The sequence below is a fragment of the Poecilia reticulata genome, chromosome 8 (genome assembly GCF_904066995.2).
Source record: "Poecilia reticulata chromosome 8, P_reticulata-male-v2, whole genome shotgun sequence".
Taxonomy (NCBI): domain Eukaryota; kingdom Metazoa; phylum Chordata; class Actinopteri; order Cyprinodontiformes; family Poeciliidae; genus Poecilia; species Poecilia reticulata.
The window spans coordinates 19,218,900-19,231,213 of NC_088837.1; the positions used below are offsets into that span (position 1 = coordinate 19,218,900).

Below are 12,314 nucleotides of genomic sequence, written 5' to 3' on the forward strand. Positions count from 1 at the left end.
TAGGAAAAGAAAAGAATAGTCTTTTAATACTGCAACAAGATTGGCCATCTTTTGTTCAAATCCACTGACCACCTCAACATCAAAATAGAGCAAACCAAAAGAAATTCAGCTGCAGATCAGCATAGTACATAGTCAATGAGTCACAGCAGTAATGGTTGACTAAAAACCTATTTCTGGTTCGGTTTAGCAGTCATCCTTCATAATGAGGTCTCAAACTTCAATATCACTTAAACTGTTTCAAACATTAATCTAAGAAGACGTCACTGGATTGGACTGTAAACATGTTTCCGTCGTATTCCCTGATTTGAAACATACATCGTGTCTTAAGCCAGCTGTCAACCATGCTACTGAGGGCAGACAAGATCTATAGTAACACAAAAAAGGGATTAAATTTTGACCAAAATTAACCTCCAACGGGGTCCTCACTTTTACTGTAAACCAGAAATGTGTGTATGGCCCCAAACAACCATTCACTAAAGACTCCAGCTGCTATGGACCCCACAATGACATCAGACCAGACTAGTGTGTGTTACCAGAACTGCTGAAAAAAGCCTGTTAAGTTCATAGTTTATGGAGCATTTGAAGGAAATATTACATTTCTTCCAATCCAACCGTACCAACAGAATCTCCCAGACATCTCCAGTTGGGCTAGAAGCCCAGTGAAAAGAAGTTCAGAAATTATTACCTTTGTCTTGGAGGACTTTGACTTTGGTGGAGCTTGATTTGCTGAGCCAGCAGGCTCAACCTCAACACCCTCAGTCACAGTTGGTTCTTTGTCAACCTTAGGAAAAGAAAAGAATAGTCTTTTAATACTGCAACAAGACTGGCCATCTTTTGTTCCAATCCACTGACCACCTCAACAGCAATATAGAACAAACCAAAAGAAATTCAGCTGCAGATCAGCATAGTACATTGTCAATGAATCACAGCAGTAATGTTCGGCTAAAAACCTATTTCTGGTTTGGTTTAGCAGTCATCCTTCATCATGAAGTCTCAAACTTCAGTATCACTTAAACTGTTTCAAACATTAATCGAAGTAGACGTCACTGGATTGGACTGTAAACATGTTTCCGTCGTATTCCCTGATTTGAAACATACATCGTGTCTTAAGCCAGCTGTCAACCATGCTACTGAGGGCAGACAAGATCTATAGTAACACAAAAAAGGGATTAAATTTTGACCAAAATTAACCTCCAACGGGGTCCTCACTTTTACTGTAAACCAGAAATGTGTGTATGGCCCCAAACAACCATTCACTAAAGACTCCAGCTGCTATGGACCCCACAATGACATCAGACCTGACTAGTGTGTGTTGCTGGGACTGCTGAAAAAAGCCTGTGAAGTTCATAGTTTATGGAGCATTTGAAGGAAATATTACGTTTCTTTGAAAGGAAATTGTACTGACAAATCTCCCAGACATCTCCAGTTGGGCTAGAAGCTTATCAATAAAAAGAAGTTCAGAAATTAATACCTTTGTCTTGGAGGATTTTGACTTTGGTGGAGCTTGATTTGCTGAGCCAGCAGGCTCAACCTCAACACCTCAGTCACAGTTGGTTCTTTGTCAACCTTAGGAAAAGAAAAGAATAGTCTTTTAATACCGCAACAAGACTGCCATCTTTTGTTCAAATCCACTGACCACCTCAACAACAATATAGAGCAAATCAAAAGAAATTCAGCTGCAGATCAGCATGGTACATTGTCAATGAATCACAGTAGTGATGTCCGACTAAAAACCTATTTCTGGTTCGGTTTAGCAGTCATCCTTCATCATAAAGTCTCAAACTTCAGTATCACTTAAACTATTTCAAACGTTAATCGAAGTAGACGTCACTGGATTGGACTGTAAACATGTTTCCGTCGTATTCCCTGATTTGAAACATACATCGTGTCTTAAGCCAGCTGTCAACCATGCTACTGAGGGCAGACAAGATCTATAGTTACACAAAAAAGGGATTAAATTTGACCAAAAGAAACCTCAAACGGGGTCCTCACTTGTACTGTAAACCGAAATATGTGAATGGACACAAACAACCATTCACTAAACACTTCAGCTAGTAGAGACCCCACAATGACATCCGACCAGAATAGTGTTTGTTGCCGGTACTGCTTAAAAAAGCCTGTTGAGTTAACAGTTTATGGAGCATTTGAAGGAAATATTACATTTTTTCCAATGCAACGTACCAACAGAATCTCCCAGACATCTCCAGTTGGGCTAGAAGCCCAGTAAAAGAAGTTCAGAAATTATACCTTTGTCTTGGAGGACTTTGACTTTGGTGGAGCTTGATTGCTGAGCCAGCAGGCTCAACCTCAACACCTCAGTCACAGTTGGTTCTTTGTCAACCTTAGGAAAAGAAAAGAATAGTCTTTTAATACTGCAACAAGATGGCCATCTTTTGTTCAAATCCACTGACCACCTCAACAACAAATAGAGCAAACCAAAAGAAATTCAGCTGCAGATCAGCATAGTACATGTCAATGATCACAGCAGTAATGTTGACTAAAAACCTATTTCTGGTTCGGTTTAGCAGTCATCCTTCATAATGAGTCTCAAACTTCATATCACTTAAACTGTTTCAAACATTAATCTAAGAAGACGTCACTGGATTGGACTGTAAACATGTTTCCGTCGTATTCCCTGATTTGAAACATACATCGTGTCTTAAGCCAGCTGTCAACCATGCTACTGAGGGCAGACAAGATCTATAGTAACACAAAAAAGGGATTAAATTTTGACCAAAATAACCTCCAACGGGGTCCTCACTTTACTGTAAACCAGAAATGTGTGTATGGCCCCAAACAACCATTCACTAAAGACTCCAGCTGCTATGGACCCCACAATGACATCAGACCAGACTAGTGTGTGTTACCGGACTGCTGAAAAAAGCCTGTTAAGTTCATAGTTTATGGAGCATTTGAAGGAAATATTACATTTCTTCAAGAACGTACACAAATCTCCCAGACATCTCCAGTTGGGCTAGAAGCCATAAAAGAAGTTCAGAAATTATACCTTTGTCTTGGAGGACTTTGACTTTGGTGGAGCTTGATTTGCTGAGCCAGCAGGCTCAACCTCAACACCCTCAGTCACAGTTGGTTCTTTGTCAACCTTAGGAAAAGAAAAGAATAGTCTTTTAATACTGCAACAAGACTGGCCATCTTTTGTTCAATCCACTGACCACCTCAACACAATATAGACAAACAAAAGAAATTCAGCTGCAGATCAGCATGGTACATTGTCAATGAATCACAGTAGTATGTCGACTAAAAACCTATTTCTGGTTCGGTTTAGCAGTCATCCTTCATCATAAGTCTCAAACTTCAGTATCACTTAAACTGTTTCAAACATTAATCGAAGTAGACGTCACTGGATTGGACTGTAAACATGTTTCCGTCGTATTCCCTGATTTGAAACATACATCGTGTCTTAAGCCAGCTGTCAACCATGCTACTGAGGGCAGACAAGATCTATAGTACACAAAAAAGGGATAAATTTTGACCAAAAAACCTCAACGGGGTCCTCACTTTACTGTAAACCAGAAATATGTGTATGGCCCCAAACAACCATTCACTAAAACTCAGCTGTAGGACCCCACAATGACATCAGACCAGACTAGTGTGTGTTGCGGGACTGCTGAAAAAAGCCTGTAAGTTCATAGTTTATGGAGCATTTGAAGGAAATATTACTTTCTTTGAAAGGAATTGTACTGACAAATCTCCCAGACATCTCCAGTTGGGCTAGAAGCTATCAATAAAAGAAGTTCAGAAATTATACCTTTGTCTTGGAGGATTTGACTTTGGTGGAGCTTGATTGCTGAGCCAGCAGGCTCAACCTCAACACCCTCAGTCACAGTTGGTTCTTTGTCAACCTTAGGAAAAGAAAAGAATAGTCTTTTAATACGCAACAAGACTGGCCATCTTTTGTTCAAATCCACTGACCACCTCAACAACAATATAGAGCAAATCAAAAGAAATTCAGCTGCAGATCAGCATGGTACATTGTCAATGAATCACAGTAGTGATGTCCGACTAAAAACCTATTTCTGGTTCGGTTTAGCAGTCATCCTTCATCATAAAGTCTCAAACTTCATATCACTTAAACTATTTCAAACTTAATCGAAGTAGACGTCACTGGATTGGACTGTAAATATGTTTCCGTCGCATTCCCTGATTTGAAACATACATTGTGTCTTGTGCCAGCTGTCAACCATGCTACTGAGGGCATGCTAAATTTATAGTTACACAAAAAAGGGATTCAATTTTGACCAAAATTAACCTCCAACGGGGTCCTCACTTTTACTGTAAACCAGAAATGTGTGTATGGCCCCAAACAACCATTCACTAAACACTTCAGCTGGTAGAGACCCCACAATGACATCAGACCAGACTAGTGTGTGTTGCCGGGACTGCTGAAAAAAGCCTGTTAAGTTCACAGTTTATGGAGCATTTGAAGGAAATATTACGTTTCTTTGAAAGAAAGTGTACTGACAAATCTCCCAGACATCTCCAGTTGGGCTAGAAGCTTATCAATAAAAAGAAGTTCAGAAATTAATACCTTGTCTTGGAGGATTTGACATTGGTGGAGCTTCATCTGCTGAGCCAGCAGAATCAACCTCAACACCTTCAGTCACACTTGGTTCTTTGTCAACCTTAGGAAAAGAAAAGAATAGTCTTTTAATACTGCAACAAGATTGGCCATCTTTTGTTCAAATCCACTGACCACCTCAACAACAATATAGAGCAAACCAAAAGAAATTCAGCTGCAGATCAGCATAGTACATTGTCAATGAATCACAGTAGTGATGTCCGACTAAAAACCTATTTCTAGTTCGGTTTAGCAGTCATCCTTCATCATAAAGTCTCAAACTTCAGTATCACTAAAACCGTTTCAAACATTAATCTAAGAAGACGTCACTGGATTGGACTGTAAACATGTTTCCGTCGTATTCCCTGATTTGAAACATAAATCGTGTCTTAAGCCAGCTCTCAACCCTGCTACTGAGGGCAGACTAGATCTATAGTTACACAAAAAAGGTACTAAATTTTGACCAAAAGAAACCTCAAACGGGGTCCTCACTTGTACTGTAAACCAGAAATATGTGTATGGCCCCAAACAACCATTCACTAAACATTTCAGCTGCTGTAGACCCCACAATGACATCAGACCAGACTAGTGTGTGTTACCAGAACTGCTGAAAAAAGCCTGTTAAGTTCATAGTTTATGGAGCATTTGAAGGAAATATTACATTTCTTCCAATGCAACCGTACCAACAGAATCTCCCAGACATCTCCAGTTGGGCTAGAAGCCCAGTGAAAAGAAGTTCAGAAATTATTACCTTTGTCTTGGAGGACTTTGACTTTGGTGGAGCTTGATTTGCTGAGCCAGCAGGCTCAACCTCAACACCTTCAGTCACAGTTGGTTCTTTGTCAACCTTAGGAAAAGAAAAGAATAGTCTTTTAATACTGCAACAAGACTGGCCATCTTTTGTTCCAATCCACTGACCACCTCAACAACAATATAGAACAAAACAAAAGAAATTCAGCTGCAGATCGACTAAAAACCTATTTCTGGTTCGGTTTAGCCGTCATCCTTCATCATAAAGTCTCAAACTTCTGCATCACTTTTACCGGTTCAAATGATTACCTAAGAAGTCGTCACGAGACGTGTTTTTCTTTTCATACTTTTAATTAAATTTAACTACCTTAAGACTATATGTATAAAATCTAAAATATATACATATTCTTAACATATTTTCCTCAAAGTTTTTCAAGGTACATACATTGAAATTGTATCAATCGACTTCCATCTTAAACTTTAAGATTGTATTCGCTCCCAAATCAATTCCACAAAATGCAATATTCCAGTCTTCAGGATTTTAACCTCTTCAATAGACACACAGACTAAACATAGGTTTAACCTTGAGAAGTCCCTCCATGGCCATTCAGTTCCTCCATAGTGGTAAGTTATTTCCTCTCCAGGGTTTATATCTTTGATGGCAAATAAGCACAGGTGTGGCTTTCCATCTACCAATATCTTTTTTATTGTACAATTTGGATTTTTGTTGTCATCATTGACTAATCTTCCAAGACTGTTATCCTCTTGGGATGCATCAATACTTTACAAATAAGGTGTGGGGGGTGGGGTAAAAGAGACAAATGTTAGTCTGTTTAATATTTTTTTGTTATCTTGGTAAAAATATAACAATACATAACAGCCCTCCTGAATCCAGTCCCATTGGCTTTGAAGAGCTCCAGAATTTTGCAGACTTACATTAATTTATTATAAACTCTGGACTTACCACCACCATCTTTCATGCCACAAGAAGTCAAACATGAAGACAGTACATGCACTATGATACAGTGTTCTCCTTCTTTGTGATTCTTCAGAGTTTGTCAAAGCCACCACAAAATCTCCTTTTTTAAAAGGAGCCGTGGCGAACACACCTCGTCCTAAACACACAAAAACCGTGAATGGCAGATCAGAAGTCTATCGAGTATGACCTTCATTGCTTCAAAATTATTTTGTTAATACTTTAAAATGTTATTTATGGAAATATCTGAATTGTAATGCTCATACACACAGACCCACCTTGGTATTCTTCTTTTTACTGATGTCATTATCCTGTTAGAGCACAGGTAATCATTTTTAAAACCATCTTTTTCAAATAAAGTTTTAAAACTTTCATTTCAAAGTCAAAATGGCGTTAGTAGTTCAAGTCAATCAGGAACCTTCCACCTTAATTGGAAGACAAAAGTTTTCAGGATATAGTGAAATATTTTGGCTTGCATATGTTAACATATAGTAATTTTTTGGAAATACTTAAACCTAGAACAGTATGTCGGGACACAAGGAAAACAGCTTACATGACAGGTAGCTAATGTAAACGCAATCTTGTCCATATTAACTTAAGTAAATCTTCAATTTACTTCTGTGGTATGCTTTTGTGTGGCTTTATAGAGTTTTAAAAAGAAGCTCGGCTAGCATCACAGTTCATTAAATCTTTTAATTAAACCAGTATAATAAAATACATTTAAAATAAGAGAAATTACTTACTTTTCCACGTGCTGAGCTGCTTTGCCCAGGGCTCTTAATTAGTTCCTTTAAAGGTGCGCTTCATTTGTTAATCAGCGTGGCCCCGGGTGGAGACAAGTGACACACAAACTACGAGCTTCCACCCGTCCGGTATATCCATGTTTGTAAATCCAAATGACTCAAGTATCTTCCTGAAGTAATTTAAAGGGACTGCGTGTTTGATTTGATGGCATGGACACTAATTAACTATCTATGTTTTTAAAAGTAGTTGTTTTAAAAAGCAGTTGGAATGCAAAGAATTGTAAATTTGTAATTGGTAAGTCAGGATTTTTTCCTCCTCTCTTGTGTCGGCTAAGTTTCTGTTTTGTGTTTACATGTAATAGGTACAATCTGTTTAAAAGTTGTTGGTTTTCACATAGTATCCCACATAGCACATATTTTTTCAAATTTCTTTGTTTGATTTTAAATAAATTATATAAATTGGTACATTGCTGCAAATGACTACATCTGAAGAAGTGTGGTGGATTAAACTCTGCTAACTTAAATGCTTGTACCGCTGTTCTCAATATTGATGAACCATGTTGTACCAAATGTTATGCATAGCATACATTTACATGGTATATTAAATTGAATTTTATTCAGTTTGAAAATTTTTAATTAAATATAAATGAATTAACTACTTTTTAGACACAATTAAGATTTTTTATATGCCACTTGCACCTATGTATGAATCATTGAAACATTGTCCATTATTAATTTACTAACTACTGAATGACATCAAACTAGGAATTATAGATCCCGCTCATTCTGACCAAATGTCCACATTGTTGGTTACTATCTTTGTTGCTGAAAGATTTAATTTCTTTTCTCCCAAACCAATAGTCTCATTCAGATCAAGAGGAAGGGTTGATCTTTCCAACTGCTATTTTCTCTTTCTGGTATGCTTGTGGCTTTCTCTAGAGTTGGTTTTGTGTTCATCCTTTGGTATCAATTCTGCCTTCGGGTGTAAATGTCTAGTAACCTGATTCTTTAGATATTTTGTATTTCTTAACTATTTCATCAGTCCATCAATCAAGTTTATTTGTATAGCACATTTCAGCAACAAGGTAGTTCAAAGTGGTTTATGTAATTAAAACACAAAAATACAAATTCATAGAACACACAGTCTACAATGAAAACTTTGTAACTATTTTTAAGATTCTGAGAATTCAGGTCAGAGTCCATCACTACTTCCAGATTTAGGACTTGATCTCTAGTTTCTACCTGTAATAACTGAAACTGTGTGCTGACTCTAGATCAGGGGTGTCAAACTCCAGTCCTCGAGGGCCGGTGTCCTGCAACTTTTAGAAGTGCCTCTGCTGCACCACACCTGAATAGAATAATTAGGTCATTAGCAAGGTTCTGGAGAACTGAGGAGGTAATTAAGCCATTTGATTCAGGTGTTTTGCACCTGTGGCACATCTAAAAACTGCAGGACAGTGGCCCTTCAGGACTGGAGTTTGACACCCCTGCTCTAGATCCTTCCTCTTGAGGTCCAAGGATAACTTCAGTTTTGTTTCTGTTCAGCTGGATAAAGTTTTGACATATCCAGTCATTTTTTCTAAGCATCTTTTCAGTGCTTGGATGGGTTTTACGTCACCTAATGACATTGTAATGTAGAGCTGTCTATCATCTGGCGTAGGTTTATAATCTCTTCTAAACTTTTGTAGTTTAGTGTATCCATCCTAGTAATGCCAGCATCTTGCCAAGATCTAAGATCAGGACCACCACCTTCTACTGTCAGATCCACCAATGTTGTCTGAGATGAAAAATTTTTATTCTGACCAAACATGTTCCACAGAATGCCCCATGCCTTAATAGTATTAGTAATTAGAAAGTTATCTTTGACAATGAGTGGGAATTATTGGTTTTGTTTTAACATATTTATGGGGTGACAGGGTTTACAAACACTTTCCTCGATCTCAGGCCATGGATTACAGTGTTTTTGGGTAGCCCACACTGAAATAATTCTTACACGTAAAGACGGTACATAGTTTTCAACCCTGGGCAGGCCCTATCCACTCAAGGTTCAGGGAAGTTGTAAGACTTTAGTTTTAATTTGAGGTTTTCAATTGCTTTATTGATTCCACCTAAATCTTTAGAGTCAATAAACAAAAACAACATAGACACTGGATAAATTAACTTAGGGGGAATTATCATCTTAATAAGGCTAACTCTCCCCAGGAAGGATAAGGGGAGCTTCTTCCATCTCACCAATTTATCCTTAATATGAATAATCGTAGGATTGATGTTTTCAGAGTACAGCTGACTAATTCTAGATGCAATGTGTTTTCCTAGATACTTTAATCTTGTAGAAGCCCATCAAAATGGCTTGATGAATACTGATTCTCCCTGGTCACAGGCATTTAAAGGCATTATTTTCTGATTACTATAATTTACCTTATACCCATATATTTTACCAAATTTTGTTGACGCAATCAATTAGAGCTGAGGTAGATTTCACAGGGTCTGTCAAAGTTTAAAGTATATCATCAGCGTATAATAATATTTTATACAATTTTGTTCCTATTAATATACCTTTAATATCATTGCTTTGTCTAATTGCAATTGCAAGTGGCACTACAGCCAAAGAGAAAAGTAGCAGAGAAAGACAGCTTCCTGCGCCATCCCCATTCCTAGCCCACAGGGTGTTGACAAGAGGCTATTTGTCAAGATGGTACTGTGGGCTTTTTATAATTAAGTTTTATCAAGTTTATAAAATTTTCTCCAAGTCCAAATCTTCTGAGCACTTCAAACATGTACTCCAGTTCAACACAGTCAAAGGCCTTTTCAGCATCCATTGAGACAATGATGCCTGGTATTTCTGTCTGATTTTTGGTCACTATAGCTGGGTTTTCTTTTAAATGATGAGGTCATAGCTCCATTTCCTTCTCTACCCTGAATGAGCCTTACTCTCACAAATAAACATGCTGCCATTCTGCAGTCTTGTCAGATCTGAAATGGAAAACCCGCCCAACTCCAAAAATTCTCCAACCCTGATAAAACCAATGTTAATAGCATCTGTTAATTGCAACCATTATAAATACAAAGTAGCAATTTAAATAGAACAGTGGAAAACACTTTCAATATGAATAAAAACACATTTTAGTGTTAAGCATATTAAAAGAAATCTTATGAAAATCCTCAGTTTCCTCTGAGCTCTGGAAGAAGTTGTTTTATTTAATTTTCCATATCGATGGTCCATAACAAATTTATTATTTTAAAGTCATCTGCCATTATACTGTTGATAGTTGCTCTTAGTGATTTTTCTGAATAATATCTAAAATTAGCCCAATGTATTTGTAGTCAGGCAAAAACAATAAGTGCATAGTTTGCTTGAAAATGTACATTTGTATAGTTATTCAAGTTTTATTTCCTTTGACTTGGTTTTTAGACACTACTACAAAGGAAAGTGTTGTGGCAATAAAATACTGACTTCATTTAAACAACATGGGCAGAAATATTCAACTAAAATTACACAAAATTACAAAATAAAACAAAACATTTTAATGACGACATGAATGAAAAAATGGGAGAGCTGTACATTTTCCATTCCCTTAGAACTGAATGAGTTCCTGATGTTACTACAACTCAGAAGCAATCATTTAAAGAATAATTTAATATAATTTAAGACAAAGTTTTTTTGTATCAATAATTAATGATGGTCTGAAGAGACAATGTTTTTTTGACAAGACTTTTATCCTACAGGTTCTGCATGTATAAACCTATAAACAAAATTATGCTGGTATATGAAGATTATGGCGGTTCCAGTAATAAGCTACCATGTCATAAAATACTTTTTTTTTTTTTACAGATTTTTAAGAATATTTACTACATTAATTACATAAATGTCAATGTAGTACTAAAGAAGTTAACAACCAATCTGCAATCACGCTAATGATTCCAAATGTGAAGGTTATAAATCAACAAATAGTAAATAAAATTATTTCAAGTCATTTAAAATAATCCGCTGAAGTAGATTTTTATGAGTCCCTTCAATGTCACTAAAGTAAGATTAGTGTGTATTGTGTGTGTGTGTGTGTGTTCCTGCAGTACCACAACCCACCAATAGAGGCCGATACTGAGTGACTACCTTATACACACTTATACACAAACTGTTGGTTTTTGTGAATTATGAGGACTAGTCTGAAAATTTGACAGAGCATCCTCCTGACCTTCTTTTCATTGAATTCAATGCAAACGGTGTGGGGACTAGGTTTTTGGTCCCCACAAAAAATTTGGTACCCACACCGTGAGTGTGCTGTCTTGCTTTGGTCCCCTCTATGTAGCAAAGACAAACACACACACACACACACACACACACACACAAACACTGAGAGGTTCTCAAAAAAATCTTGATTTCTGAACTTTGGACCATTTTGTGTTAGATCAAGGTAACTGCCTCTATACTGTGTAACGGGTTTAAAGTGAATAACACCATTTTATCCTGAAAGGATATGAGTGAGTCATTGTAAAAAATAGAATAAAAGAACTTTCAGTCATTTTGCAATTTACTTTGTAGTTAATGATTGTTTTATGTATTTAGATTTGAAACATGATATTATAAGAATAACCTTGAATGTAAACACATCATAATGTTATAGGAAAATAAATGTCACCACAGCATTTTATTTTGTTGGCATTGTGCAAAACGTAAGAATGCTTTTTTTCCTGAATGCTGCACACACACACACACATGCAGTGGTTCTTAGAAATGCACACCACTCCCTGTTACAAATAACTTCAAAGGTGGCGAGAGTGTGGTAGATCAGTACATTAAAGAACTACTGAAAAATAAAAACAAACAGAAAAAAAACCCTAATCTTTAGAGATTTAATATTAAATAAACAGATATCCCACAACATAAGACACCAGAAAATGATCAACCAATGCATGTGTTAGTAATTTGTTTTTTTCTTTTTATGATGTACTGAAAGAAATTATGGAGACATAGAAAAATAAAGACCAGGAATGTAGCTAACCAACAGATGCTAGAAAATGCACCAAAACCCAGCACAAAGGGAATGATGTGTCTGAAAATAGCCAGATTGTGGCCACTTAACATATTAAAGAAAGAGAGTCATATTTGCTTAACTCAAATGAGATGCATGCAGACACAGCCTGACTGATATCACATAATAACGTAATAATCCCCATGTAGACGTCACGGCAGTATTGAAAACTTTCATTCAGTCAAGGTATTCGTCCCAGAGACATGCATTAAGTCCAGCTATTTGCAGCACTCCTC

General features: G+C 36.9%; 1 protein-coding gene across 1 annotated transcript in view; it reads left to right on the top strand.

Moving 5' to 3' along the window:
- Positions 1–12,314, top strand: part of elfn1a (extracellular leucine-rich repeat and fibronectin type III domain containing 1a) — a 105,759-nt gene that overhangs the window by 47,997 nt on the left and 45,448 nt on the right. The window lies entirely within an intron of this gene.